The following is a 7559-nucleotide window of genomic DNA, read 5'->3' as shown; positions in this document are numbered from 1 at the left end:
TGGTGCGCCAATTGCGCCCCCTACTGGACCGGGATGCCCTACGCACGGTCACTCATGCACTGGTGACGTCCCGCCTGGACTACTGCAACGCTCTCTACATGGGGCTGCCCTTGGGACACACCCGGAGACTGCAGTTAGTTCAGAACGCAGCCGCGCGGGCTGTGATGGGGAGTACAAGGTACTCCCACGTAACACCTCTCCTGCGCGAGCTGCACTGGCTACCTGTGGTTTTTCGGGTGTGTTTCAAGGTCCTGATTACCATCTTTAAAGCGCTCCATGGCACGGGACCTAGTTACTTGCGGGATCGCATCCTCCCACACACATCCCTGCGGCCAATTCGCTCACACAGGGAGGGGCTTCTCCTGGTGCCGTCCACTAGGCAATGCCAGCGGGCGACACCAAGGAGTAGGGCCTTCTCTGTGATGGGCCCAACCCTCTGGAATGACCTCCCCCCCGACATCAGAACCACTACTGACCTCCGCTCCTTCCGGCAAAAATTGAAGACTCACCTGTTCCGATTAGCGGGCCTGGCATAATTACAACTGTTATCTCCTGGTAGACGTACTATTAACTGGTTATTTTAGGGGTATTGTTTTTAATTTAATTTGTGTGTTTCTTAGGGGTTTTAAAATTATATTTATATATATTGGCTAACTGTACAGTTCCTTTTAACTCTATTTTAACCTCCTCCATATTTAACTGTACATATTTAATTTTTCTATTTATTGTATTCTGATGTGTTCTTTGCATGGACTGTACACCGCCCCGAGTCCCTTTTGGGAGAGGGGGCGGTCTAGAAGCACAAATAATAAATAAATAAATAAATAAATAAATACTCCAGGGAAAGGATACTGCAAAATCCCCATTCCTTCCTCACTCCAGGGGGAAGGATACTGTAAAATCGCCATTTCCTCCCTACTCCAGGGAATGGATACTGCAAACTCCCCATTCCCTCATCACACCAGGGAAAGGATACTGTAAAATCCCCATTCCCTCCCGATCAGCTGGGACTTGGGAGGCAGAGAATAGATGGGGCAGGGCCAGCCAGAGGTGGTATTTACCAGTTCTCCGAACTACTCAAAAATTCCTCTACCGGTTCTTCAGAACTGGTCAGAACCTGCTGAATACCACCTCTGCACCAGACTCAAGGTTGACTCAGCCTTCCGTCCTCCCTAGGTGAGTAAAATGAGGACCCAATTGTTGGGGGCAAATAGGCTGACTCTGTAAACTGTTTAGAGAGGACTGCAAAGCACTGTGAAGTGGTATATGTCTAAGTATTAGTCCTTCCTTCCTTCCTTCCTTCCTTCTTTGGTGGTGCAGTGGTTAAAACGCAGTATTGCAGGCTAATTCTGCTGACTGCCAGCAGTTCGATTCTCACCAGGCTCAAGGTTGACTCACCCTTCTGTCCTTCCAAGGTGGGTAAATTGAGGACCCAGATTGTTGGGGTGGGGTGGGAGGCAAGAGGCTGACTCTGTAAACCGCTCAGAGAGGGCTGTAGAAGCATTGTGAAGAGGTATAGAAGTCTCTTTCCCAATCTTGAAAACTTTAAGACGTCTGGATCTAAACTCCCAGAGTCCCTTAGCCAGCCTGCTAGCTGGGGAATTCTGAGAATTGAAATCCACACGTCTTAAAGTTGCCGAGGTTAAGAAATGTTGCCCTCAACAGACCTGTTTATTCAACCTCTTTTACTCGTTTCATATTTCTAACAAGTCATGTTCCACATGAACCCATCCTGCCAGCTCCCAGGAAAGGCACAACTTTGTGGTTATTGTCTTTTGCAAAAAGAAATGCCAACAGGAAAGAAAAAAGGGGGAGGAAAAACATTACGGGTGTTCCCAGTTATGGAGCTCTAGAGTCCTCTTCAACCCATCTTTCAAGCAGCAGAGGCATTTCTTTGTGTTTTGTTTTGTTTTTAATTAGTTTGCAAGAGCCGGTTTGTTTCATGCCAGGATAGCTGTCAGCCAGCCAAGACATCTTTAAAGGATAGGTTGCCACCTAGTGGCTCTCTGCTTTATCTTTTCCAAAATCTCACCCTTCCAAGGATTCTCCTGTTAACATTGGTGGTCTCCCAATCTTTGTGGCTTCGCAGCTTGGCTGGGTGGGGGAGGAGAAGGGGACTGGGTTGCGTGAGTGGTGGGCTGCATGCAGACACGACTCCACTCATGCAAGAAAGGAGACTTTGGGATCCAGTTTCGTGCTCCTTCACACTTCCCTGCGCCAAAAGCTGATTGTGGAGGGAAGACCTGAAGCAGTGCAAGGTCACTTCTCTGAAACCTTTCGACCGTACAGAAATAGAAATAGTAGAGTACAGTAGAGTAGAGTAGAGTAGAACAGAACAGAATAATAGAATAGAATAGAATAACAAAAATAGAATAGAATAACAGAGTTAAAGGGGACTTTGGAGGTCTTCCAGTCCAACCCCTTGCCTAGGCAGGAAACCCAACAGCACTTCAGACAAATGGTTGTCTAACATCTTAAAAACTTCCAGTGTTGGAGCATTCACAACTTCTGGAGGCAAGTTGTTCCACTGGTTATTTGTCCTTACTGTTAGGAAGTTTCTCCTGAATTCCAGGTTGCTTCTCTCCTTGATTAGTTTCCACCCATTGCTTCTTGACCTGTTTTCAGGTGCTTTGGAGAATAGGATGGCCCCTTTTCTTTATGATAACCTCGGAGATTTTGGAGCACTGCTATCATGTCACCCCTGGTCCTTCTTTTCATTAAACTAGACATACCCAAATCCTGCAACTGCTTCTCACATGTTTTTATCTCCCTTAACCATCTTAATTGCCCTTCTCTGCACTTTTCCAAATTCTCAACTTTGCAGTGACTAAAGCTGGGTGCAGTATTCCAAGCGTGGTCTTACTCAGGTTTTATAAAGTGGTACTAATATTTCACGTGATTCACCCAGGATACAATTCTATGCTACTTGAAACACCCAAGTTAAATTGTACCACAGTTTACAGGCAAACTTGCGCTCAGTCACACCAGGATTTCTCTACGTTCAGATGGGTTTATAACAATTTGAACCTTGTCAAGCTGTTAGTCCTAACACATCAGTGTGGAAAAAATAATAATCATATTAAAGTTGGGTAATTTCTCTTTGCGGGACTGAAAACTCAATTAATTGCTAGAGGGCATAGATATAATCCGACAAGTTCCCTGAATTAATTCTCGTTCCTTCTACTTCAAAGCCGTATTAAACAAGAGCCAGGAAAACTTCATTATTTTTTCCTTCAAGATAATTACATGAATATGATCAATCTAACACTTTCTGCCAGTCCAATTTACACCTTGGTCTTCCAGGCATCCATAGATATCGATTTTCCACCTTTTCAATTGTGATTAGTGGCTACATTCTCCCTGTAAACAAACAGGAATTCTTTGGAGGACACCCAAGGATGAAGTTTCCATAACAACTTTGAGATTTTAAAAAAGGTAAAAAGGTAAAGGTTCCCCTCGCAAATATGTGCTAGTCGTTCCTGACTCTAGGGGGCAGTGCTCATCTCCGTTTCAAAGCCGAAGAGCCAGCGCTGTCTGAAGACATCTCCGTGGTCATGTGGCCGGCAGGACTAAACACCGAAGGTGCATGGAACGTTGTTACTTTCCCACCAAAGGTGATTCCTATTTTTCTGCTTGCAATTTTTATGTGCTTTCGAACTGCTAGGTTGGCAGAAGCTGGGACAAGTAACGGGAGCTCACTCCGTTATGCAGATTCGAACTGCTGAACTGCCAATCTTTCTGATCAACAAGCTCAACATCTTAGCCACTGAGCCACCGCGTCCCTCTAAGATTGGAACCCATCAAATCAGATGTTATGAAGATACACCGGTTGCTTCTTCACATCAAGAGTTGGTTATTCCGCACTTAATGAGTGAGAAAACACACAGGGTGATCGGAATTGTGGAAACTTTATTCATTTTAAGGCAATATACTCACAAAGAACAAGGGCTTCTCGACTACATTTCTAGATGTATTCTTAACATTAGCCCATCCTAAGCCCCCAAATTTCAACGAAGCAGAATCTCAATAGATCACAGCTCTAATTGTAAGAGGGGTCCTTGGTGCTGTCTGAGCTTGGTTGTTTTCTTGCAGACATTTCATGACCCAACTAGGTAATATCATCAGTTCTAGGAGGGAGGGGTTGTTGGTTTTTTTTGTTTTTGTTTTGTAGCTCCTAGCACTGATGATGTTGCCTAGTTGGGTCATGAAATCTCAGAGAACACCAAGGACACCAAAATAATAACAATTCTTCTTCTTCTTCTTCTTCTTCTTCTTCTTCTTCTTCTTCTTCTTCTTCTTCTTCTTCTTCTTCTTCTTCTTCTTCTTCTTCTTCTTCTTCTTCTTCTACTTCTTCTTCTTCTTCTTCTTCTTCTTCTTCTTCTTCTTCTTCTCCTCCTCCTCCTCCTCCTCCTCCTCCTCCCCTTCTCCTCCTCCTCCATTCTGCACACCCCATTCCCTTGTAGCACTGATGGTGTTTCCTAGTTGGGTCATGAAATGTCTGCAGGAAAACAACCAAGAGCGCCCCACAGTTCTCCTCCTCCTTCCGCTCCTCCTCTTCCTCTGCACACCATACCCCCCTTCTAGCATTGATCTTATTGCCTAGTTGGGTGATAAAACATCTGCAATATAACCACCAAGCTCAGAGAGCTCCAAGGATCCCACAGTCATTGCCTTCTTCTTGCTTTTCCACCCCACTCTCTTGTAGCATTGATGATGTTCCCTAGTAGGGTCATAAAACATCTGGAGGGAAACAACCAAGGACTCCACCAGTGAATCCTGAGCTACGAATATTCTCTTCCATCCTTATCGCTTGCTGCCCCAAATCTTGTCCATGCTGATTCTTATCCATGACCCATTTGACTTGCCTTCTGAAACCTTCCAGGAAAGCTTAGCACAGGGATGTCCAATCTTGGGAACTTTAAGACTTGTGGACTTTAACTCCCAGAATTCCCCAGCCAGCATGGCTGGCTGGGGAATTCTGGGAGTTGAAGTCCACAAGCCTTAAAGTTCCCAAGTTTGGACACCCCTGCCTTAGCAGAAGGCAGGAGACCAGGAGAATGGAAGTCTCCACGGGGTCACGTTATCGTGCGCATGACTTCTTTCTGCCCTGGAATATACATTTATGGGACCCAAGATTTCAAATTGTCACACCGTCTTTGTTTATCTGTCTCTGGGACAGCCAGGGGTTACAACATCTAATCTACAAAGGAGACCATCTAAGTCACTGATGGCAAACCTTTTCCGCACCGAGTGGCCAAACATGCATTTATGCACACTGGAGTGCCAGAAATCCAAAGACCAGCTGGGCAGCATGCCTGTTTTGGGCCATTTTTGGGCTGATTTCAGGCCATTTTCAGACCGACAAATTGCCTGAAAACAACAACAACAACAACAACAACAACAAAAAAAAAAAACAGCCTGAAAACAGTCCAAAAACGGTATGAAAATGTTTTTGGCTGTTTTGGGGGTCATTTTTGGGCCCTTTTCTGGCACTCCCGCGAAGACCAACTGGAGACGGTGCGCATGCCCACAGAGAGGTTCGCCATGACGGATCTAAGTTGACCATCTTATGTTCAACTTCTGTTTCACGTAAACATGGACTTCTAGTGTTCATCCTAATGAAACACAGATAGTCCTTGACTTATGACCGGTCACTTTTCTGGTGCATATTAAATGCCTGTAATGTTCATCCTAATGAAATACAGGTTGTTCTTGACTTATGACCGGTCACTTTTCTGGTGCATATTAAATGCCTGTAATGTTCATCCTAATGAAATACAGGTTGTTCTTGACTTATGACCAGTCACTTAGTGAACATCCAAAGTTATGACGCACCCCTAAAAAAGGGTACTTACAACCCGGTTACAAATTTCCAATATCCACCTCTCTGCCTGGTCATACGGGCTTTGCAACAGGCCTAAATTTACGTCCTGCAGTCACCTGACCACAATTTAAGACCGTTTGAACCAAAACAGATATATGGTTTCCAGCAAATGATGGCTTCGTTTAACGACCTTGTCGTTTACTGAACAATCATGACTGTTGCTTTGATCGTCGCTGCGGCCGTTTAACAACCACCACGAAAAAAGATGATAAAATTGGATTGATTGTCTGATGATGATCTGCGTTACGACTGTCACGATTTACGACCGGAATGACGGTCATAAGTTGAGGACTATTATAGGGCTGTCACAGCTATCTGGCCTCGACTTGAGAAAGGGAGTCAGTGATTCCATGCTGTTTTTTGAATAACCTGCCTGTGACTGAAATTGTGTTCTTATATTTGATCGTTTCTATTAAAATCAGGGATCTCCAAAATTGGCCATTTCTTGTGGACTTCAATTCCCAGAATTCCCCAGGCAAGGAATTCTGGGAGTTTCCCTGGCTGGGGAATTCTGGGAGTTGAAGTCCGCAAGTCTTAAGAAATTGCTGTTAAGTTGGCAATTTCTTAAGACTTATGGACTTCAACTCCCAGAATTCCCCAGCCGGGGAATTCTGGGAGTTGAAGTCCATAAGTCTTAAAGTTACTAACTTTGGAGATCTCTGCATGAAACAATGAGTATCATTAATAATGATACTTCGTTTATTAATGAACAAAGTCCTTCCTGCATGCCCGTATGTACTCTTAAGCTGGCACTGGGAGGGCGGGTGGTGGTTGTTATTTTTGATGCCACCCGTTTTGTGCGTTTTGTAGCATTGAGCCATGCAAAAGGTAACACAAGCCTTCGCTGTTGAAACACAGAAGCAATTCTTAATGCAGCAATTCTTAATGCAACGGCGGTTTCCAAGATAGTAAGTCAAGGCGATGATGTTTTACCCAAATACCTATAGAGGGCAATAACAGAGAAGCAGAGGCCCATAGAAAGCAATCACACCACTGTTGGAGTTCGCTTGGAGGGTTGCTTGGGGTCCGACAGGCGAGGAATAGTTAACAAGGCAACAGGTGAGCGTCTTCACGTAGTTAAAACACAACGCCAAACACACAACCAGATTGTCTACTACGCATATAACCAAGGTTACATTTTTTTGGTTTTGTTTTTGTTAAGAGGGTTGAGCAAAGCATATCGGTAGCCCTCGACTAGCCATTCGTTTAGGGACCGTTTGAAGTTACAACGGCACTTTTAAAAAGTGACCGACGACTGTTTTTTTCCACAACTTTGCCGCATCCCCACAATTAATACATGCTGCCATTATTATGAGGTTTGCGGTATTGTGTGTTTGTGTGTGTGTGTGTGTGAGGGAAGCCAGATTCACTTAACAACCCGTGTTGCTATCTTAAATATAGCGATCCACTTAACGGCTGCGGGAGAAAAGGTAAAGCTCTCTTAACAATTGGCTTGTTTAGCAGCAGGAATTTAGGGCACAATTTTGGTCATAAGTCGAGGACTATTCTGTCTGATCCTCTGCCCTTATATTTCCAGCTCAGACCGGCAGCTGCACTAAAGCAGGGGCCGTTTCAAACTTTTGCCGCAAAATGCTGAGCTTCTCGTTACAGAAAGTTCCCTAATTATGAGTACAATCAGCAGCCGGATTTCTGTTATTGAGCAGGAGGTTGTTAA

This window comes from Natrix helvetica, assembly GCF_964273705.1.
Source record: "Natrix helvetica genome assembly, chromosome: Z".
Lineage (NCBI taxonomy): Eukaryota > Metazoa > Chordata > Lepidosauria > Squamata > Natricidae > Natrix > Natrix helvetica.
The sequence above is the reverse complement of the archived record's forward strand: the minus strand, read 5'-3'. Positions refer to the sequence as shown.